At 36.7% G+C, this 25,455-nt stretch overlaps 1 protein-coding gene across 2 annotated transcripts in view; it reads right to left on the bottom strand.

The window, feature by feature from the left end:
• Positions 1-25,455, bottom strand: part of GLCE (glucuronic acid epimerase) — a 122,849-nt gene that overhangs the window by 59,685 nt on the left and 37,709 nt on the right. Inside the window, exon 2 of one of the 2 annotated variants that reach the window (XM_068554582.1) lies at positions 1,977-2,157. The exons of the other annotated variant lie outside the window; for it this stretch is intronic. The gene's annotated coding sequence lies outside the window, so the exon portion shown is untranslated. The remainder of the gene's footprint in view (positions 1-1,976; positions 2,158-25,455) is intronic. 2 annotated transcript variants of the gene reach the window in all.

The following is a 25,455-nucleotide window of genomic DNA, read 5'->3' as shown; positions in this document are numbered from 1 at the left end:
GACATAAAGGAAAACTAAGAGAACTGTGTTGACAGTATAAGTGCTTTGAAAGCGTTGCTAAAGGAAGTTCTTCCAAAAGACGGTAAAGACACCATAAGGAAACTCTGAAACATCAGAAATGAAGAGAGAGCAACACAACTGTTAAACATCTGAGAAAATATAATAGACTATTCTTACCCTCTTGAGTTCTTTGAAAATTTTTGATAATTGAAAGCAAAATGTATAACCACTATCTGATGGAGCTTTATACATATACAATATGTATACTGTAACATATATGTAATTTATATACAATATATATAAAACAACTGCTACATAAAGGAGGAGGGAGTAAAAGGACTTGTATGGTGGCACAGTTTCTATGTGCCAATTGAAGTAGTAAAATAGTGATTAGAAGTAGACTGTGAAAAGTTAAGTACACTGTAATCCCTAGAGCAACCACTAAAAAAAAACAAAAAAACAAATCCACACATACACACACACACACAAAACTATACAAAGATACAGTAAAAAACACAATCAATAAATTATAATGAAATACTGAACCAAAAAACAAACAAATTCAAATAATCCAAAAGAAGGCAGGAAAGGGAAAACAGAGAAACAAAAAAACAGGCAACAAATGGAAAAAAAAAAAAAGAAAATGATGACATACATCCAAATATATCAATAATTACATTCAATGTAAAAGATCTAAACACACCAATTAAAAGTCAAAAAAGAATAGTAGAAAGAAACATTCTTTAAATATAATACCATAGGTAGTGAGGCCATTGCTGAAAGGAACCATGAACCAAGGAAAATGAGTACCTCTAAAAAGTGGGAAGAACAAGGAAACAAATTCTCCCATAGAGCATCCAGAAAGGAATGTGGTCTTGCTGACACCTGCAATCTAGCTCAGTGAAACTGGACTCAAACTTCTGACCTCCAAACAATAAGATAATACATTTGTTTAAGCCACTGTTCATGGTAATTTGTTACAGCACTGATAGAAAACAAATACACTGGATCATAAAACAAACCTTCACAAACTTAAATCATACAAAGGATGTTATTGGACCATAATAAAATTAAACTAGATATTAATAACAGAAAGATAATAGGATAATCTCTAAGCAGCATGAAATTTTAAAACACACTTATAAGTAATCCATGGGTCAAAGAGGAAGTCTCAGGGGGAAACAGAAAATATTTTGAACTGAACAAAAAAAATAAGACAACTTAGCAAAATTTGTGGGATGCATCTAAAGCAGTACTTAGAGGATAAGTTATAGCACTAAAATGCTTATATTAGAAAAAAGTCTAAAATTAATAATCTAAGCTTTCATTTTAAAAGACTAGAAAAAGAAAAGCAAATTAAAAAGCAAGTAGGAGAAAGGAAATAATAAAGAGCAGAAAATCAATGAAATTGATAAGAACGAAGTAATACAGAAACGCAATAAACCCAAAATTGGTTCTTTGAAAAGAGCAATACAAGCAACTGACAAGGACAAAAAGGGACAAGACACAAATTCTCAATATCAGTATAAATGAGATTTCAAAATAGACCCTACATGCATTTAAAGAATAATAAGGGAGAAAAAAAAAAAGAATAATAAGGAAATACTGTGAACCACTCTATGCACATAAATTCAACAACTTAGATTAAATGGACCAATTCCTTGAAACCACAAACTGCCAACACTTACCTACAATGATATGGATAAGCCGCATAGTCCCATAACTATCAAATAAATTGAATCTGTAGTGAAAGACTTTCAAAAAAAGGAATTCTCCAGGCCCAGATGGTTTCACTAATGAAATCCAAAGGTTGATAGAAAAAATGATTAAAGAAAACAATTTAGGTGATACAAACAAACATTTAACACTTCATGAGGTAGACAGTCTCTACTCCTAGAACTGCAAAATGGGGTGGAAGGCAGGAAGCTTTTATAGGATAAAGAATAAAGAACAAGGAAGAGAAAAGTAGAAAATACCTGATTGGCTTGGGCCACAAAGTCAAGTTTGTTTGGGGTGAGAAGGCCCAGAGTTGGCTTGGTGTTTGGGGATTGGCTGACTGGATATACCCCTTCTGGTCAAGTGGAGCATTTATAGGGGACTTGAGACGTTTCAGTTTGCTGATATGGCATCCGGGGCAGGAGCAGCTCCATCTTGGGCCTAGAAAGTTATTTCAACAAGGTGAATGGATAAACCAACTGGGTACACCCATACAATGGAATACTCTGCATGAATTAACTATTTGATTCATGCAGTGACATGGATAAATCTTAACACATTTTGCTAACTGAAAGAAGTCAGATCCAAATGCTACATATTATATGCCTGCATTCATATGACACACTGGAAAAGGCAAAACTATATGAAAAGAGATTAGGGATTGTCAGGGATTGGGGAATTCGGGAATGGCTGACTACAAAGTGGAGGCACGTGTGCAATATTGTGATTGATAAGAAATATACACATTTGGTTATTCAGATGACTAAAATATATTTCTCATATATATTCGGTCTTCATCTGTGGTAAAACTCTTGGAATTTCCTGAGCAATAAGAGCAATGGGAGCATCCTTTGTTATAATATTTGGGCTCGTGTCCTTGGTTCCCATAAATGCTTCCAAGGTAGGGGAAAAATGAGCTGACGTTAAGTAACCTTGGGAAACAGTGTTTTGAATGGAAACTTTAAAGCTAACTACAAAAGAACCTGTATATTAACACCGTACTCTAGTTGGTAAATTTATTTCTCATGGGGGTACTGGTCAACAATTCTGAACTTGCACTACATGTATATTGGGGTCGAACAAATAAGTAAATGGATGACTGGAGCCAGGTTTCTCACCGTCAGAGAAGTTACAGATAAACAAAGGGGAGAAGGCTAGAGTAAACCCTGTGGTAGTGGATTAGTCACAGACATTGTTATGAACTTAAACATATATACTGCTTATTACGTAATACAGATGGATAAATACAGAAACAACTACAGATACATGGATTAGTATACAGATGAATAATTCCTAGCTCTGTCCTCTGAGAAGCCCTAGAAACATTGATGACCCAATAGCAAGGAGTAAACTCATAACCCAAACATCAGTCTCTAAACGGAGTTCTCTAGTAGAAGAAACCAGAGCTCAGAGAAATGACTGACTCTAGGAGCAGGGCACAGAAAATACAGGATAAGCCTGGAACATCCTGCAGTACCAGAAATCAAGAGAGTACTCAAAAAAGAAAAAGGATGGGGACAGTTTAAGAGACATGAGGGTTAACTCTGGAAAAATTTTAGCAACAAAATAAATAACATGGTATTGGATTATAAGTCAATGTATAAAATAAGTACACATATTGAAATAAATGATTCAATGAATGACTGAATGAATGGAAGAGAAAGGACAAACTTCCTTACAGAAGAATTCCTAATAATACATGTAAATACACTCCCATCCATAAAATGAAGCTTAATCACCCCAACCCCTTGAATGCAGTTTGGAATTAGTGACTCACTTCCAAAGAACAGAAGATGGAAAGGCAAAAAAAATAACTTTACAGTGGAGAAACCTAGCAAACACTATGTAATCATGTACTCCCTGATATAATGTGATGGGAAGGGCATTTCACGTCACTGTCACCTCTGATATTCTTCCTTAAAACCCTTAACTTCAGTCTAATCATAAGAAAAAAATCAGACAAACACAAATTGAGGGACATCCTACCTGCCTAGTACTAGTACTCAAAACTATCAAGGTCATGAAAAACAAGGAAAGACTGAGAAACTGCCACAGACCATAGGAGACTAAACAGACATGGAAGTTGCAATGTGGAATCCTGGACTGGATCCTGAACAGAAAGAGGAGACTAGTGGAAAATCTGCCAAATATGAGTTTAGAATTTAGAATTTGACTAATGTACCAATGCTGGTTTCTTGGTTTTGATAAATGCACTTGGTTTTAGTTTTGTAAAATGTTATCATGGGAAGCTGGATGAGAGATATACAGGAACTATCTGTATTATCTTTGCAACTTTTCTGTAAATCTAGTTATTCCAAATAAAGTTTCTATTATTTTAAAAAATGGACAAAAGACTTGAACCAAAGAGAATATGTGTATAGCAAAAAAGCACATGGCAAGATATTCAAAATCATTAGCTATTAGGAAAATGTAAATTAAAACTATTATCAGATATCATTCTAAACGTATTAGAATGGCTAAAATTAAAAAGACTGACCATACCAAGTGCCGACAAGTAGACAGAACAACTAGAACTAACATACATTGCTGATGAAAATACAAAATGGTACAGCCACCTTAGAAAAGTTTGGCAATTTCTTATAAAGTTAAATTATATACTTACCATAGGATCCAACAGTCCCACCACTATATATTTACCCAAGAGAAATGAAAACTCACATTCACACAAAAGCCTGTACACCAATGTTTATAACATCTCTATGCAAAATAGCTAAAAACTCGAAACAACTCAAAGTCCTCAATAAATGAATGGATAAACAAACTGTGTTACAACCACACAACTGAATACCACTCAGCAATGAAAAAGAAGGAAATACTGTTACACAAAACAACTTAGATAAATCTTAAGGCATTATGCTGAGTATATGCATGTGTAATAGTCTCAAATGGCTACATTCTGTATGATCCCATTTAATAGCTATTTTTCAGAAGACAAAACTAAAATGACAGGGTGGTTGCCACGGGTAATGTGTGTGGGATGGTACAACTACAAACGGATAGCACAAGGGAGTTTTATGAACTAATGGAAGTGTCTGGATACTGACTGTGATGATGGTTACATGAATCCACACACATGTTAAAATTCATCAACTGTACACAGAAAAAAGTCAATTTTACTGCATGTTTATTTAAAAACATAAATTTCTGATACTTAAACAAATAAACTTCAAGTCACCAAAGTTTTTCCAGGATATTTAGTTTGGCTTTTTATAGTCTGTAAAAATCCTCTTGTTTATTTTGGCTACTTTTAAGATAGCAAGTGACAAATTTCTCGGCTCAGTCCTGACATGTAGAATCACTGGGGAAGCAATAGCCTAAACGTCAGTTACTCTAGGCAGTGCATCACCTGCAAAGGAGTCTAATCAGCTAACAATCATAATCCCACCTAATTGAAGAGTAAATCCTAACATCTACTTAATGGCATCATAAAAAACTTTCATTAAAGTTTTTTTTTTTTAAGATTTATAGTCAGAGAATTCCAGGGAGAGAAAAAATGTGATTAGTTCCACTTCAATTGCAAAGACAGCATTCTTAAAAATGAAAAGGTCAATCATTTGTTTCCACCTTTATTATCAGGGAAAAAATTGTTTTATTTGAATAAGTAGGATAAAGTGAAGCAATGATATAAATCTCAGATAACATAATATTTCAGAATTAATTCTACTCATCTGCAAGAGTTTGTCTGACATCAACTAATATAGTAGTACTGTAAGCTTCCATTATATTATACATACAGACGGCACAAAACATTCAAACCTACATAATACAGGAATTTTAAAAATCTAAGTACAAAGGTACTGCCTCTCTTGAACATCTTTATCATATTATCTATTTGATTCCTAAGTTTATCTTAGGTGTTATTTTAAAAAATCATATTTAGCCAACTACTTGTATTTAAATGAAACAATGATTACTTGTTTTTAGGGATATAATTGTTCTCAGTTATGCTAGTAAATTTAGCAACAATTTCACATTGTTATACTTTATTGAAAAGAAACAGGGATTTTTTTAAAAAGTCAATCTGCAATCACGCTAATTTCAAATTGAAAACAAAAACCTCTATGAGGAACAGTTTCTGCCTTAAGGCCTTTGTTTTTCTAATATTACATTTAACTAGAAGTGAAATGACCTGCTTTAAGAATTTAGCTTTATTTTCCCCAGAAACACATTTGGAAAAATATATGATTTACACCTAGAATCATACCCTTTCTAACTGAAGCCATTTGTGTGCAGTCACTATAATGGTTCAGTAAGGCCATTTAAGTTTTGACATCCATTAAAACAATGCCTACTGTAAATCTGTATGCTTACTCCTCCATGTAATCTTCTCAGTAGCTGTTCAATGTACTAAACAAAGGCTACTTTAATCATTCAAACCTGACTTCTAAAGATGCAATGGACCTGTCAAAAGCTTTCAGAAAGCCAGTAAATTTCATCTGTCTATCATGGCATTGCATACATTTAAGTCACTCTTATACTTAAATGTTGAAAACCATGGAGGATTTTTTCCCTCTCTTTGTAAAATAATCAAGAGAACGCCAGTCATTTTTATTATTGCACGATTCACTGTTATACTTCCAGCTTTCTTCAAAAGTTTCTATTTAATAAAAAGTTTTACATATGAACTAAATCCAACAGGATACACATTCCTAGACACTGAGGCATCAAAAAAAAAAAAAGTCCACAGAAATCAACATTATCTAGTACATTAAACTTTTAAAGATTACAGTACATTAAACCACCTCAATAAAATAAAGCTAGCTATCACCTTCCTTTACTCAAGCTAATATCACCCAAATGTAATATAATAGCCATCTTTATATAGGCAAGTCAAATGAATTTTCCATCTACCACTCCAAAATTTCTTTGACCAGGAATGAAATCTTATATAAATATATTTAGGCTATTTGTTTGGATAGTCATATTGATAAGAAATTATCCATAAATAATGTTAATCTGCCAAAGAATCATGAAGGAATTTTGGATAGAGAGCTTGGTATGTATTGCAATTTAGAAAGTATCCTAAGACCCCATGTGATATTTACACTCTGTAGCTCAGACTTGGGTAACAAATATATTTAGCCACTTACCAATAGTTCTGATAAAAAAGTTCTGTGATGGTCTCCTTTGAAATTACTGCCTGGGTATATTATCCATAAATCTCACATACACTTACTCCAACCCGTCACTATTACTAAAGCTCCCCACTGCTGCTTCCGGAAACTACATTACACAGAATTGTAACCTTGACCATCACTGAAAAAATTAAAAATAACTGTCCTCAGAAGTCTCTGAACAACTGATAAGAATCCTGTGGTTTTCCATAAAGAGTAAACTGACACCCAGCACATAGTGGGAGCATAACAGGGAACTGTATATGAGGAAGGGAGCTCTAAGAGTAGTAAATAACAGACAGTACATCTTTTTTGTTATTTTAAAAGTCTATCCATCCACAAAAAAGCCATATTGAAAAGTTTACTTTAATGTGCTTCTGGGTTGTCAATTCTTCACTATTTATTGATGAATACTGGTTTAGAGCAACTGCTGATTTTTTAAAAAATTAGGTAGATAACTACTTTCTGGCTGTTGAATCGGGGGGTGGGGGCGGGAGGCAAAAGTTTGCCACTTAATACAATGATAACATTTGTAAAGCTGCCTTTAGCACTTTAGTGTTTTTACTAAGAAAAGGAAAATGGAATACAAGATAATACTTAATGCCTTTTTAAAAATTCTTCAGTAGGTATCTGATTAAATCTTACATTATCATCTGAGTCTGGATTGCTGAACTAAAACTCCTCTCTTCTTTTGGAGTAGAAAATAGTAGAAAAGAGAGACAAGTCAAGTTCCTAACAATGCAAAGGAAAAACAAAGAAAGCCTCTGTGAAAAACACCTGTTGAGCATGTAAAACACTATTGTAGTGGTAGGGTGAGGAAAGGGCCAAAACAAAGAACACTAGTACCTGCTTTCAAAGACTTCATGTAACTATGAAGTATGTGAAGAATCCTTTATAAAACACTGCTATATCTGTTTTGCTTGTTTTTGTAAGTATACTGCTATATACATAAGGGCAGGGACTGTGTCGTGTCTTGTCCATTCACCACAATAAGCCCAGTGCCTACTGCGATGCCTAGCACAAATAATTCAAAAATTATTTTTTGGATAAATGAAGACTTTCAACAGCTATGTCAATACTGTTACTTGGCTTCCTTGATTTCAGTGACCTAGTCCCTTCTGACAGGCAGAATAGTGGTCCTCCAAAGATGTCTTTGCCCTTTCCTCTCCCACCCTCAGCCAAGCTTTCCTTACTTGGCAAAAAGGACTTCCAGTTATAATTAAGGTTAAGGACATTGAGATGGGGAGATTATCCTGAATTATCCAAGTGGGTCTAATCTAATCACATGAGTCCTTTGAAGTTGAAGAGAACGACAAGAAGGTGGGTCAGAGAGATGAGACTGAAGAAAGAGGAGGAGATAGTGGAAGTGTGAAAGAGACCTGACCTGCTGTTGCTGGCTTTGAAAGTGGAGGAAGGAAGGCCACAAGCCGAGGAATGAGGGTGGTCTCTAGGAGCTGGGAAGGGCGCTCATCTAACAGCCAGCAAGGCAACTAGCATGTAAACCCCCACTGCAAGGAAAAGAAACCTGCCCTACAGCCTCCAGAAGGGAGCACCGCCCTGCTGAAATCTTGATTTTAGCCCAGTGGGATCCCGGTGTTGTCCTACCGACCTACAGAACTGTAAGATAATACATTTCTGTTGTTTAAACCACTAAATTTGTAGTGATTCACTATGGTAGCGATAGAAAGCTAATATATCCCCTTTAACCTCTACTCTAGCAACCCAAATGTACAGCCTCTTGCCATCACCCTGACACAACTTCAATAAAAGATCTAAAATTCTTAAATGCTTCAATCTGATCACAATCTCCTATTCTTAACTCTTCTACTCCATATTCTCATACCTGTCATTATGAAGGAAAGATCTTGTTTAAAAAAAGGGATATTTTGAAACAAATGTCATTTATCCAGCATGAATTAGTATTTTCTAGTTACGTTTGGTCAGCATTGTACCAAAGAGTACATGATAGCCCCACGGAATGATTATAACCAGACTGCAAATTTCACATTCCTTACAACATGCAATACGAAGGACATACACAGAAATGTATTATTAAACTACGCAGTGTGTCAAATCCTGACTAACTTACTTCAAAGGAAGTCTTTTGTGTTTTAAACCTGGAACCATTTCTTTGCCTCTTGATATTTATACACTTGCTCTAAAATATTAAAGACAACCTCATAAACAATCTGCTTAGCAGTAATTAGAATTTTATCTAGTTAAAACAACAGCAGAGCATGCCACAACACAGATGGCAGAAGACTTTCTCCTTGCCTGATCAGTGTCAAAAAACTGTTCTCCTATTCATGATTAAGAATGATTTTATCACAGGCTATCTCATTTACAAAATATACACTAGTGAGTGAAAAAAAACAGCTTTATTAAGAAAGCCTTTGTTTAGCAGAACTCTTGGCTATTTCTCAATGTAAAGACTTCTCTTACTGCCCAGATAAAACCTAGCCAAATATATAATTAAGGAATCAGAATGGACGGAAGTCTATACTATTGATTTCACTCTGGTTTCAAGTGCTTAAGCACACTAATTCCTTATGGAACAGTTCCCAAACTTGGAGCTTTTAAAAAATGAGGTGGATCAAGTTCCACCTCATACCAATTAACTCAAAATGTCTGGGGATGGGACGGGCATAAGTATTTTTAAAGATTCCCTAAGTGGTTCCAGTATGATTTATTATTGGCAGTGTGGCATGGTACAATGCACTGAATGGAATCAGTAGGCCTGGGATCTGGCATTGGCTCTGCTACCAGCAAACTTGGGCACATCACTGGGTACCCATTTCTTCATCTGTAAAAAGTTAAGGTAGGAAAATTCATTTCTAATATCTAACATGTTATGAATCTCGGATGAGGTTCTTTAGTTCTCTTCTAAAGATTAAATTGCTTCAACATTTAAACTATGCGAAAAAAAAAAATCAAAACCCATGATCTGATATTTATTCCAATCTATTAGGAGCTTATTTTTGTAAGGAAAGATTATTTTATAGTAGGTTTCAAATTTAACTATACTTTAATCCCACAGACTTTGATATATCATTATGTCTATCCAGGTCATAAAATGACATGTGTGTTGGCAATGACTGAGAAGCTTGAATTATCTCCAAATGTAGCTTGCTATTAGACTATTTCTTGAATTCCCATTAAATTATATACTGCACATATTCTGATTTTCTTAAATAGAATTTCTGGTTTCATAAATATAAAACGATTTTACCTTTTCACTAAATATTAATTTATTTCATAAAAGTACATCATTAATGACACCAGGAACATGGGATAAAAGAATCCCTGAGTAGCAAGTTATTGTTTGATAGTCTCAAACTGAATTCTCACCCTTGGCCAGCCCCCTTACAAATGTATGCTACCTGTTATGAGGGTGCTTGGGAAAAGGTTAATTCACTCAACACATTAAGCATTTTATAGTACCAGGAGCTGAGGACTGAGTGGCAGACTTGTAAGATGCACCTCCAGTGATCCCTGCGTCCTGCTATTCATACGCTTGTGTAATTCCCTATTCCTTTGAGTGTGGGATCGGTCTAGTGATTTCCTTCTAAAGAATAGAATATGGCAAAAGTGGTGGGATGTCATGTCTGCGATTAGGTTATAAAATTGTGATGTCCTTCTTGCTAGCATTCTTTTTTACTGGCACTCTTTTTTGCCCTCTTGTGTACTTGCTTGGAGGGAGATGCTCTATGGAGAGGTCCATGTGGCAAGGAACCACAGGAAGCCTCTGGCCAACAGCCCATCGGGGAAATGAATTCTGCCAACAACCATGTAAGTGAGCTGGGAAGTGGATCCTTCCACAGCAAGCTTTTAGAATAACGCAAGCTCAGCCAACACATTGATTTTTGCCTTGTAAGAGACCCACCTAGGCCATTCCTGCATTCCTGGCCCACTGTGAGATAATAAATGTCATTTTGTGCTAAGTTTTGATGTAATTTATTATGCAGCAATAGGTAACTAAGATAGGCACGTAGCAATGAATAAAAACACTGTACTGAAGAAACCAAGAGTTGAGTAATAAGTAGGTTCAAGGTAACAATAATCTAGTAATGGGTGAGAGACATGTAAATAAATGTAATAAAGTGTTTTAGGCTGTTTGACAGAAGTACACACGTGAGGGTACACACGTGGGGACATGAGAAAGGGTTTGTGTCGGGAAGGGCACAGGCACTGAAGTTCTTTAAAAGAGAGGAATGTGAGTTATAAGCATAAAAGTAGGAAATATAATGGTCAGCTTGGGAAATTATAGGTAATCCAGTAAGACTGGAACATAGAGGGAAGAGATGATTATTCACCTTCCAACTTCAAAAGTGTACAAACATTTACAGGTAGCATAAGAGTCAAAGAGGTCTCTAGCACTGTGTATAGTATAATTTTAGTTTTATCAGTATAGTAGACTCCTAACCTACACTAGATTACAGATCATCATTTTATTATGGAATTGTATCACTGGTTATGAATAAACTGGTCCATGCTCCAACATAGGGTCTGACCAGGGCCAACCCTTCTACCCGTACACTAGATCCCGATTCTCTCCCACCTATTCAAGGAAACTGCTCCAGCAATTCTCTCTTCTCTCTACTGCACTGTCAAATATCCCCTCTCTACTGGGTCATTCCCATCTCATATTTTAAACAAGCAAAAAAGCCCCTCCCTTAACTCTATATGCCATGTATGCATAGCTTCCCCTTTATAATAAAACTCAGAAGTGTTGTCAGTACTCACCATCTCCACATCTCCTCCCATTTTCTCTTGTATCCACAACAACCAGGCTTTTTTCCTCTACCTATCTGCCAAACTCGCCCTTATTAAAGTCACCAATTGACTTCCACATTGCTAAATACAACGACCGATCTTCCGTCTTCCTCTTACTTTACCTATGACCAGCAGCTGACACAAACAATAACTCCTGCCTTGAAATACACGGACGGCTCCCAGAACACCGCATTCTCCTGGTGTCCATCTTTCTCATTCATTTTCTTTTGCTGATTCCTCAATTTCTCTACCCTCTAGAGTGTTCTAGATCTCAGTCCTTGGACCTCCTGTCTCTTTTGTGATACTCTGACTTATAATAATATTATATATATTTGTATTTGGTATTGGTCCCTGTTTCTGACACAGAGCTCCTAAAACTCTTGGAATTTTGGAATTTCCTAACAGATGAGAGCTATAAAAGGTGTCTTTTGTTATGTTAATGAGGTAAGGTGCCTTGGAAAGCACTAAAGATGGGGGCTAGTTGCCAGGAGAACAAACCATGTGATTAGAGGGTTAGAATGTTCAGTCCTATCCCCTGACCTCCAGGGAGGGAAGAGGCACTGGAGGTTGAACCAATTGCCAGCCGTCAATAATTTAATCGATTGTGCCTATGTAATGAAGCCTCTATAAAAACCCAACAGGAAGTGTTTCAGAGAACTTCCGGATTGGTGAACACGTGGAGATTTGGGGAAACTGGCGTGCTCTGAGGGGACATGGAAGCTCCGTGCCCTTTCCCTGTACCTTGCTCTATGCATCACTTCCATCTGGCTGTTCCTGAGTTCTATCCTTTTGTAATAAACCAGTAATCTAGTAAGTGAAAAGTTTCTCTGAATTCTGTGAGCCACACTAGCAAATTAACCAAACCCAAGGAGGAGGGTGTTGGAACCCCTGATCTATAGCTGGTGGGTCAGAAACACAGGTGACTACCTGGGCTTGCGACTGGCATCTAAAGTGGGAGCAAGGGTAGTCCTGTAGAACTGAGCCCTTAACCTGCGGAATCTGATACTATCTCCAGATAGACAGTAAAGCCTGAGCTGAACTGTAGGACCCCCAGCTGGTGTCCAAGAATTGCTTGGTGTGGGGAAAAAGCCACAGTATGAAATTGGGTGCAGAAAGTACTTCCATTTACACTTACTCCTTATGTGGTCTCCTCCAGTCTGAGGTCTTTAAGTACCACCTACAAACTGATGACTCCCAAAATTATTTATAGATAGATAAACAGTTCCTCGCTCCATAATCGTCCTCTAGTACAACCAACTACCTACTCAACATTTTTTACTTGGACATTTCTTAACATTTCTTTTCAAAACCGAACTCCCAATTAACCTCACCACAACGCCACCCACAAACCTGCTCCTCTCCCACAGTCTTTCCCATCTTAGCGAATGACAACTCTAAGCTGCTAGTCGCTCAGACCAAAAATCATCTGTTAGCCCTGTTTCCTCTCTCCTTCTCCCTCTTATCCCTCATCTATCAGCAACACCTGTTGGCTTTACTTTTAATATAGAATCCAACCATTTATTACCATCGCCACTGCTACCAAGCTCACAATTAGTCTCCTAAATGATCTATTTCTGCCTCAAACCCCCATTTGCCCACCAATGGTAATCTTTAAAAAAATAAATAAATAAGACAGGCTATGTGATCGCTCTGCTCGAAAGTCTCCAATGGCTTCCCTTTTCAGATTAAAAGTCAAAGTCCTCATAAAGTTCCATTAACTAGATGCCATTACCCCTCTGACTTCATCTATTACTCTCCCCTAAGCTCGCTCCACTTTAGTCACATTGGCCTCCTCCTTGGCCCATGAGCACACTAGGCACACACTTAGGGCCACACACTTGCTTCACCTCAAAACAGGAATGCTCCTCCTTGAGATATTCATCTGTATAGATTGCTCCTTCAGGCCTAGGGTCAAATGTTATCATCTTTCTATGGCCTGTGCTCCTCTGATCCCCACGCCTCCCAACACTCCCTATTCCCTACCCCGGCTTTATTTTTCTCTACAGTACTTATTGCTATCTGACATACTATGTATTTAATCTGCTATTATCTGTCTCCCTTCACTGGAATGTAAGCTCGATAAGGGCAGGAATTTCTGTCTATTTTGTTTACTGTTGGATAGTGTTGTAGAACAGTACCTGGCAATAATAGGCACTGTATTCCTATTTGTTTAATGAAAGACTAAACCAACCAAGGGGATTCTCTCACTGATCCATTCTAATACAGGGGAGTAATTTGAATAATTTCAAAGGTACCAAAATATTACATTGATTGTGATTACGTTCTGACAGAATTTAACTCTCTAATTATACTCACACTGGGCTTATATTAAATTAGTATGAGTTGCCCTCACTACATATTAATTAGGAAGGGAAGAGTAGTCCAGAATCATCCTAGACAAAAGGAACAATTAGACTGATTTAAAAAAATAACTTTCCATAGATAATCCAAAGTTGGAAAATCCACACGCAACATTCCACAGAATCTAACTGTTAAGGATTTACAAAACATAGGACTAGAAAAGAGGATAAGTAAAAATTTCAATCAAATTTTATTAGTACCAAAAAACCAAAAACCTTTTAAGGAGATTTTACAAATTTTCTCATAGGTAACTTATAACCTTTGCCTAAGACGCCATCATATATTTCCACCCATTTTTTAACCTACATCTTCTTCATTTTCCTTTTTCTAAACTATCAGTGATAAAAGAAATAAACTATTTAGATGAAACTATATTTACACAGTCTCTCAAAGAAGAGGACTTAATTGAACTGAGATAAAGAAATTTTATAAATATAGTTTTACATTTTTATTCAGTGTTTTATACATTTTCCAAAGTGCTTTCACATCTTTATTTATGATCTTCATACTGACAAGTACAATAAGCAGACAGATATTATCACACTCCCCTACCTCCCACATACTTACACTTTACAGAGGGAAAAAATTTTCAGTCTCGAAGAGATTAACTGACTTGCTCAAGGTCACAAAGCTGTAAGTGGTTCAACCTTGACTATAACTGAGTTCTTTCAAACCTAAGTCCACTGTTTTCCATCATAATGACCTATTATCTCACTCAGTGATTAAAGAAAGGTACCATTGCATAAGTCTACAAAGACTTGACTGTAAAAGCATCTTCCTTCAACATTGGGGATTTTTACATTCCAATCTATTATAAAAATGCTTTGAAGATGGTACAAATGTGCTAATATTCTTAGAGAAAAAAAAGGGAAAAAAAGCCCAAGAAGTCAATAAAAATCAAGTAAAGAAAATTTAGGATCCAAAGCAGTAGTAACATGAGATTAATGTTTATTCTCTGCATACAAGATCAATGTTTTAGAACCTCTGAACTGTCAAACAGATGCCTAATACCACTGCACCCAGACAGAGGAAGACATTTAACAGAAGCATTCCAGGTAAAATCACTTATTACCACTAGAACTCACACTAGATTCCTATCTGAATAACCCTGGAAATCTGGACTGAAAATATAAGAATGAATGTTTTCTGCCCTTCTCTCCAAGGCTTAGCTCAGTTTCAGATAAACAAATGGCTCCATGACTCATTTCATCTGTATTTCTTCCTGGTCTTCTCTAATATTCTAAGATGAAGAAAGAGGGATTTCTTTTTCATTCCAGCTGCACCCTAAAGCAATCCAACTGTGGGTCAAGAGTCAAAAGAACTCAAAAAGAGTACATTCCATGTGAGATCAAAAGCTTCAATTTTCTCATCATCAGAGCATAACTGTGGCTCTGACCCATACTAAAATTTCTCCTAGTAGAAATCAAGACTCATTTCTGAAGCCAAGTCAGGCTTACTTGGGACTCTCAAACTGCAAATAAGGCTGCAAGCCCAGTAGGTAATAGCACACATGGAATTAATAGAATCTAGCCCAGGTGGGGAGAGCCATTCATTTCTAGGGCCAGGACAGACTAACCTAAAAATAGATAAGGCTTCAGTACACATGGTTTGGCTCTGTGGAACAGTATTTGCCACCTCAGATACTCTTTTCTTTCTTCCATTTCTCAGCCAATACCAAGGGACTGACATGTTACATCAGATTTTATTACAGTTCCTTCAAGAAAATAAGTGGTTGGAGAGAAGTTAAAGTAATTTAACTATGAAGGTAAAAAAAAAAAAAAAAAAGACTTAAACCTATGCTAAAGGCAATACATGATCTAGAGTTAATAGTGATTTGGAACCAATGTCCTAGGTAGTGAAAATGATCTTTGTCTAGAATATCCCCTGCAAAGCCTAAAATAAAGTGAGGCAAGCAAGGTAGTACGTAGGAGAAAAAAATTTAAGGAGGCACTGACTCCAAAGGCTGATCAAGTGCAAGACTGGCACCTGAGAGTGAGCACCTCCTTAAATTTTGTACCCTAAATGCCCCACTTGCCTCACCCTATTTAGAGCCCTGATCCACTACGAGATATATATATTCCTCAAAGGCATAGCAGATTTTATGGCTACAGCAAGAACCTGAGCAGAATTTGAAGTCTAGGATCCTGACCACATTCATCATGGCTATCTTCTGAACACAGTTAAGAAAAGAACAGGAGAGGCTTGACATTTTTGCATATATTCTGAAATAAAGTTGCCTTAGAAAAAGGAAGTTTATAGTGAAAATGGAAGTATAGTGCTTATAGGGAGATTTCCACTTTGAATGTGAAGAACAAAGAGGGTCTGGAATTACCCTTCTGTGTAAACAACTAAAAATTAGAAAAAATATAGGAAACAACTATTTTCTGATGCTGAACAAAGGCAGCACAATACTGTGATCCCAGATTACTGCCCTAAAAGTGCAATAAATGAGACAGCCCTCCAGCTTTATGCCTAGAGGTAATTTCTAGACAACAGTACAGAGAAGGGTAACCTCCAAAGAACCCACTAACCTTTCTGAGTGGAAAAGACACATATCAGAGTTTGGGGAGGCCAAGGTGAGTAGAACTGGGGGGGCAGAATAGCTGAGAGGAGAGATCTACACAAAGAAAGAGATTCAAAACAACTTTCGCACGTGGAGAATGAAACCCCAAGAGGCAGGGCAAAATCAAAATCAACCTCTAGGGAAAGAAAATTACCGTCGGCCCTCTGTATCTGTGGGTCCTGCATCCAGGAATTCAATGAACTGCAGATCAAAAATATGTGGGGGAAAAAATTCCAGAAAGTTCCAAAAAGCAAAACTTGAATTTCCTGCACTGGTAACTATTTGCATAGCATTTCTATTGTACTTACTACTATTTATATTGTATTAGGTATTACAAGTAATCTCGAGATGATTTATAAGGTATATGGGAAGAAATGCATAGGTTATACGCAAACTCTATGCTATTTTTTTAAATTTATTTATTTATTTTAAAATTTTATTTTATTTTATTTTTTTAATATCTTTATTGGAGTATAATTGCTTTACAATGGTGTGTTAGTTTCTGCTTTATAACAAAGTGAATCAGTTATACATATACATATGTTCCCGTATCTCTTCCCTCTTGCATCTCCTTCCCTCCCACCCTCCCTCCCTCCCTATCCCATCCCTCTAGGTGGTCACAAAGCACAGAGCTGATCTCCCTGTGCTATACGGTTGCTTCCCACTGGCTATTTTACGTTTGGTAGTGTATATATGTCCATGCCACTCTCTCACTTTGTCACATCTTACCCTTCCCCCTCCCCATACCCTCAAGTCCATTCTCTAGTAGGTCTGTGTCTTTATTCCCGTCTTGCCACTAGGTTCTTCATGACCTTTTTTTTTTTTTCCCTTAGATTCCATATATATATGTTAGCATACTACATTTGTTTTTCTCTTTCTGACCTACTTCACTCTGTATGACGGACTCTAACTCCATCCACCTTACTACAAATAACTCAATTTCGTTTCTTTTCATGGCTGAGTAATATTCCCTTGTATATATGTGCCACATCTTCTTTATCCATTCATCCGATGATGGACACTTAGGTTGTTTCCATGTCCTGGCTATTGTAAATAGAGCTGCAATGAACATTTTGGTACATGACTCTTTTTTTTTTTTTTTTTTTTTATTTATTTATTTTCGGCTGTGTTGGGTCTTCGTTTCTGTGCGAGGGCTTTCTCTAGTTGCGGCAAGCGGGGGCCACTCTTCATTGCGGTGCGCGGGCCTCTCACTATCGTGGCCTCTTTTGTTGCGGAGCACAGGCTCCAGACGTGCAGGCTCCAGACGCACAGGCTCAGTAGTTGTGGCTCACGGCCTTAGTTGCTCCACGGCATGTGGGATCCTCCCAGACCAGGGCCCGAACCCGTGTCCCCTGCACTGGCAGGCAGACTCCCAACCACTGCGCCACCAGGGAAGCCCCCATGACTCTTTTTGAATTATGGTTTTCTCAGGGTATATGCCCAGTAGTGGGATTGCTGGGTTGTATGGTAGTTCTATTTTTAGTTTTTTAAGGAACTTCCATACTCTTCTCCATAGTGGCTGTATCAATTTACATTCCCACCAACAGTGCAAGAGGGTTCCCTTTTCTCCACACCCTCTCCAGCATTTATTGTTTCTAGATTTTTTGATGATGGCCATTCTGACCGGTGTGAGATGATACCTCATTGTAGTTTTGATTTGCATTGCTCTAATGATTAATGATGTTGAGCACTCTTTCATGTGTTTGTTGGCAATCTGTATATCTTCTTTGGAGAAATGTCTATTTAGGTCTTTGGCCCATTTTTGGATTGGGTTGTTTGTTTTTTTGTTATTGAGCTGCATGAGCTGCTTGTAAATCTTGGAGATTAATCCTTTGTCAGTTGCTTCATTTGCAAATACTTTCTCCCATTCTGAGGGTTGTCTTTTGGTCTTCTTTATGGTTTCCTTTGCTGTGCAAAAGCTTTTAAGTTTCATTAGGTCCCATTTGTTTATTTGTGTTTTTATTTCCATTTCTCTAGGAGCTGGGTCAAAAAGGATCTTGCTGTGATTTATGTCATAGAGTGTTCTGCCTATGTTTTCCTCTAAGAGTTTGATAGTGTCTGGCCTTACATTTAGCTCTTTAACCCATTTTGAGTTTATTTTTGTGTCTGGTGTTAGGGAGTGTTCTAATTTCATACTTTTACATGTACCTGTCCAGTTTTCCCAGCATCACTTATTGAAGAGGCTGTCTTTTCTCCACTGTATATGCTTGCCTCCTTTATCAAAGATACGGTGACCATATGTGCGTGGGATTATCTCTGGGCTTTCTATCCTGTTCCATTGATCTATGTTTCTGTTTTTGTGCCAGTACCATACTGTCTTGATTACTGTAGCTTTGTAGTATAGTCTGAAGTCAGGGAGCCTGATTCCTCCAGCTCCGTTTTTCTTTCTCAAGATTGCTTTGGCTATTCGGGGTCTTTTGTGTTTCCATACGAATTGTGAAATTTTTTTGTTCTAGTTCTGTGAAAAATGCCAGTGATAGTTTGATAGGGATTGCACTGAATCTGTAGATTGCTTTGGGTAGTAGAGTCATTTTCACAATGTTGATTCTTCCAATCCAAGAACATGGTATATCTCTCCATCTATTTGTATCATCTTTAATTTCTTTCATCAGTGTCTTATAATTTTCTGCATACAGGTCTTTTGTCTCCTTAGGTAGGTTTATTCCTAGATATTTTATTCTTTTTGTTGCAGTGGTAAATGGGAGTGTTTTCTTAATTTCACTTTCAGATTTGTCATCATTAGTGTATAGGAGTGCAAGAGATTTCTGTGCATTAATTTTGTATCCTGCTACTTTACCAAATTCATTGATTAGCTCTAGTGGTTTTCTGGTAGCATCTTTAGGATTCTCTATGTGTAGTATCATGTCATCTGCAAACAGTGACAGCTTTACTTCTTCTTTTCCGATTTGGATTCCTTTTATTTCTTTTTCTTCTCTGATTGCTGTGGCTAAAACTTCCAAAACTATGTTGAATAACAGTGGTGAGAGTGGGCAACCTTGTCTTGCTCCTGATCTTAGTGGAAATGGTTTCAGTTTTTCACCATTGAGGACGATGTTGGCTGTGAGTTTGTCATATATGGCCTTTATTATGTTGAGGAAAGTTCCCTCTATGCCTACTTTCTGCAGGGCTTTTATCATAAATGGGTGTTGAATTTTGTCAAAAGCTTTCTCTGCATCTATTGAGATGATCATATGGTTCCTCTCCTTCAATTATACTATTTTATACAAGGAACTTGAGCATCCATGGTATTGGCATTGGCGGGGATCAAGAAACCAATTGCACACAGATACCAAGGGACAACTGTACCAGGAGACTATAAGATAAACAATTGTCAGAGCTCACAAAAGGCCAGGAACTGTTAAAGTTCCCACTATCCAAAGCAGAAAAATCTTGCTGAATATAGAAGCCAACAGTGACCCCAGAAAGGCCATGCCTTAGAAGTGAGGTTAAATTAGCCCTAAAGACTACTATAGGTTTGCCCTAAAACTCTTAAAAATAAACCACAAAAGGATCAAATTTACCTCCAAGTAACTAAGCAGCTTACCAGAAAAAAACTCAACATTCTTTAAAGATAATACAACAAAATCCAGCAAACACCACAAAATTCACAATCATGAGCATACAACCAAAAATTATTAGACCTATGAATTAGTAATGAAATGTGACCCAGGAACTAGAAAAACAGTCAACATTAACAGAACCAGAAATGAAAGAGATGATCAAATTAGAAGATGAAGATGTTAAAACAGCTATAATAAATATGTTTGCTCAGTGACATAACAGAAAACCTGAACATAATGAGACAAGGAACCATATACAAAAAGAATTAAATGGAACTTCTAGAGATGAAAAATACACTATCTGAAATAAAAATATCACTGGATAGGATTTATAGCAGATTAGCTACTGCAAAAGATTAGTAAACCCAAAGACTCAGGAAAAAAAACTATTCAAAAGAGGAGATAAAGGGTAAAAAAAGATGTCCCCTTCCCTCAAATGAACAGTCTCAGTAACCTGTGTGACCGTAAGCAATCTAACATGTTTAACTGAAGCATGAAAACAAAAGAGGTGGGGCAGTGCTGGAAAAAAAAATGGCTGAGAAAATTTCAATTTGTGAAAACTACAAACTCACATTTCCAAGAAGTTCAAGGAATCCAAAGCAGGATAAACACAAACATACATTCATACATGCAGGTAAGGCACATCATAAACAAATTACTGAAAACAGTGATAAAGAAAAATCTTAAAAGCAGTCAGAGAAAAAATGGTACTTCACATACAATGGAATAGAGATAAGAATCATCACAGATTTCCCCCAGAAGGTCTGCAAGCCAGAAGACAACAAAATAAAATCTCTAAAGTGCAAACAAACAAACAAACAACAAAAAGGCAACCTAGGATGCAGAAAAGAGTGAACACAGCAGTCTCAAGGCTGCCTGCAAGGTTAGCCCCTGGCTGGTGCCTGTGAACTGGGATTTTGGGAAGATTCCTAACATTCTCTAACTAATAAGGGTCATTTTCTGTGCCTAAAGTGTTTGTGCAAACAGTAACAATATGATTTATGCTAAATACCAGTTTTGCTTCTGGATTCTGGAATTTTGGTACTTGCAAGAGAGAGGATGCCTGTGTGACTAGTCCTCAATAAAAACCTTGGGCACTGAGTCTCTAATGAGTTTCCCTGTTAGACAACATTTCACAAGTGCTGTCACAATTCATTGCTGGAGGAATTAAACATGTTCCCTGTGACTCTACTGGGAGAACTCTCCTGGAAGCTTGTGCTTTGTTTCCTCCAGACTTTAACCATGCACTTTTTTCCTTTGCTAATTTGGCTTTGCATCCTTTTGCTGTAATAAATCTTGAGTACAACTATATGCTCAAGTCCTGAGTGTCCTCCTAGTGAATGACCAAATCTGAAGGCAGTCCCGGAGACTCTTGACACGCTAAAATTCAGTACCTAGCAAAAACATCTTTCTGAAAGGTTGATGAAATACTTTTTCAGACAAATAAAAGCTGAGAGAATGTGTCACCAGCAGACCTACACAATAAAAAATGTTGTGGAAGAATTTTTGCAGAAGAAAAATGATACTAGACAAAAATGTGAACCTATACAAAAGAATGAAGAGCACTTAAATGAGAAAATTTGTGGAATAATGTACATTTGCTTATTTTTAAAGGCTTTTGAAAGAAGACTATTTAAAGTAAAAATAATAATCATCTATTATGAGTTTGTAACATTTACAGAAGTAAAATGTATGACAACATTTGGACAAAGGATGGGATAAGGGAAATGAAAATATACTGTGCTTAAACTCACACATTACACATGAAGTGGTATAATATTATTTGTGGGAACACTATGATGAATTAAAGATGCATATTATAACCCTACAGCAATCACTAAAAAAAGAAAGAAAAAAAGGTACAGTTAATAAAGCAATAATGGAGGTAAAATGGAATACCAAAATGTACTCAATCCAAAAGAAGGCAGGAAAAGAGAAAAAAAATGCAAAGAACAGATGGGACAAATAGAAAACAAATAGCAATATAGCAGACATAAGCCCAATCACATCAGTAATCACATTAAATGTAAGCAGTCTGAACTCCTGTTTGAAAGAGAGAGATTGTCGGATTGGATAAAATGCTGTCTACAAGAAACCCACCTTAAATATAAAAAGGTTAAAATTAAAGGATTGTAACTAATCCTGTAGGCTAATACTAATCAAAAGAGATCAGAGTGGGACTTCCCTGGCGGTCCAGTGGTTAAGACTTCACCTTCCAATACAGGGGGTGCGGGTTTGATCCCCAGTCAGGGAGCTAAGCTCTCACATGGCTCGCGGCCAAAAAACCAAAACAGAAGCAATATTGTAACAAATTCAATAAAGACTTTAAAAATGGTTCACATCAAAAAAAAAAAGAGAGCAGGGTAATTCTATTAATATCAGATAAAGCATATTTCACAGCAAAGTCTACTACCAAGCATAAATAGGGTCATTTCATAAAAAAGGAATCAATTCATCAAGTGGATAAAAGAATCTGAAACTAATAACAGCTTCAAAATACATAAAGAAAAAACTGACAGAATTGCAAGGAAGAATAGACAAATCCACAATTATTGTCAGAGATTTCAACATTCCTCTCTCAATAACTGACAGAACAGAAAATTAGTAAGGATATAGCAGACTTGAATAATACTACCAACCAACTTGATCTATCTGACATTTATAGAACATTTCACCCAACAACAGCAGAATACACATTCTTTTCAACTATACAAAGAACTATTACTCAAGATAGACTATATTCTGAGCCATAAAACCATTCTCAATACATTTTAAAGATTTCAAGTCATACAAAGTATATTCTCTGACCACAATGGAATTAAATTAGAAATTAAAATAAGAACAACATCTAAAAAATCCCCAAACATCTGGAAACTAAATGATACACTTCTAAATCTTAGATAAGAAGAAAAGTCTGAAATCAATGACCTAAACGTCTACCTTCAGAAACTAGAAAGAGAACAAATTAAACCTAAGAAGTAAGTAAAGTGTTCCCTCCTTTTCTGTAAGAAAAGTAAGCAGAAGAAAAAAAAGAGAGGAAAAAAAAAAAAAAGAGCTGGGGAGGAGGAGGAAAAATAAAGACATAAGGACAACAAACTAGAAAACAGAAAAATGTCATTAGGACCAAAAGCTAGTTCTTCAAGATCAGTAAAATGCAAAATGGTAAAGACATTCTAGAAGACAGTTTGGCAGTTTCTTTATAAAATTAAACATATTCTTACCATGTAATCCAGCAATCATGCTACCTGGTATTGACCCAAATGAGTTGAAAATTTATGTCTACACAAAAACCTGCACGTAGATGTTTATAGCAGCCTTATTCATAATTGTCAAAACTTGAAAACAACCCAGATGTCCTTCAGTAGGTGAATGGATAAGCTGTAGTACATCCATACAATGGAATATTATCCATCGCTAAAAAGAAATGAGCTATCAAGCTATGAAAAGACATGGAGGAACCTTAAATGCATATTACTAAGTAAAGGAAGCCAAAGTGCAAAGGCTACGTATTGTGATTCCAGCTCTATGACATTGTGGAAAAGGCAAAACTATGAAGACAGTAAAGATCAGTGGTTGCCAGGGCTTAGGGGGGAGAGAGAGATGAATAGGCAGAGCACAGGATTTTTAAGGCAGTGAAGCTACTCTGTATGATGGTAACTACATGTCATTACACATTTGTCCAAACCCACAGAATGTACAACACCAGGAATGAACCCTACTGTAAACTATGGACTTTGACTGATAATGATATGCCAGTGTAGTTTTATCACGATGTGTCACATTATGTAGTTTCGTTGATTGTAATAGATATAGCACTCTGGTGAGGAATGCTGGTAGTGGGGGAAGCTGTGCATGTGTGGGAGCAGGAGGTATGTATATGTGAACTCTGTACTTTACATTCAACTTTGCTGTGAACTTAAAACTAAAAAGCGCTAAAAAAATAAAGTCTATTTAAAAAAAGTTTTAAGAAGTCAATGAGACCACCAGTCCCTCCCATCAGGAAACTTCCACAATCCTCTTAGATAGCCTCATCCACCAGAGGGCACACAGCAGAAGCAAGAAGAACTACAATCCTGCAGCCTGTGGAATGAAAACCACATTCACAGAAAGATAGACAAGATGAAAAGGCAGAGGGCTATGTACCAGAGGAAGGAACAAGATAAAACCCCAGAAAAACAACTAAATGAAGTGGAGATAGGCAATCCTCCAGAAAAAGAATTCAGAATAATGATAGTGAAGATGATCCAGGACCTCAGAAAAAGAATGGCAGCAAAGATCGAGAAGATGCAAGAAATGTTTAACAAAGATCTAGAAGAATTAAAGAACAAACAAACAGAGATGAACAATACAATAACTGAAATGAAAACTACACTAGAAGGAATCAATAGCAGAATAACTGAGGCAGAAGAACGGATAGGTGACCTGGAAGACAGAATGGTGGAATTCACAGCTGCAGAACAGAATAAAGAAAAAAGAATGAAAAGAAATGAAGACAGCCTAAGAGACCTCAAGAGACAACATTAAACGCAACAACATTCTCATTATAGGGGTCCCAGAAGGAGAAGAGAGAGAGAAAGGACCTGAGAAAATATTTGAAGAGATTGTAGTCGAAAACTTCCCTAACATGGGAAAGGAAATAGCCACCCAAGTCCAGGAAGTGCAGCGAGTCCCATACAGAATAAACACAAGGAGAAACATGCCGAGACACATAGTAATCAAATTGGCAAAAATTAAAGACAAAGAAAAATTATTGAAAGCAGCAAAGGAAAAAAGACAAATAACATACAAGGGAACTCCCATAAGGTTAACAGCTGATTTCTCAGCAGAAACTCTACAAGCCAGAAGGGAGTGGCATGATATACTTAAAGTGATGAAAGGGAAGAACCTACAACCAAGATTACTCTACCTGGCAAGGATGTCATTCAGATTCAATGGAGGAATCAAAAGCTTTACAGACAAGCAAAAGCTAAGAGAATTCAGCACCACCAAACCAGCTCTACAACGAATGCTAAAGGAACTTCTCTAAGTGGGAAACACAAGAGAAGAAACGGACCTACAAAAACAAACCCAAAACAATTAAGAAAATGGTAATAGGAACATACAAATCGATAATTACCTTAGACGTGAATGGATTAAATGCTCCAAGCAAAAGGCACAGGCTTGCGGAATGGATACAAAAACAAGACCCATATATATGCTGTCTACAAGAGACCCACTTCAGACCTAGGGACACATACAGACTGAAAGTGAGGGGCGGGAACAAGATATTCCATGCAAATGGAAATCAAAAGAAAGCTGGAATAGCAATACTCATACCAGATAAAATAAACTTTAAAATGAAGAATAT

Source organism: Eschrichtius robustus, chromosome 1 (genome assembly GCF_028021215.1).
Source record: "Eschrichtius robustus isolate mEscRob2 chromosome 1, mEscRob2.pri, whole genome shotgun sequence".
Taxonomy (NCBI): domain Eukaryota; kingdom Metazoa; phylum Chordata; class Mammalia; order Artiodactyla; family Eschrichtiidae; genus Eschrichtius; species Eschrichtius robustus.
The sequence above is the reverse complement of the archived record's forward strand: the minus strand, read 5'-3'. Positions and strand labels throughout refer to the sequence as shown.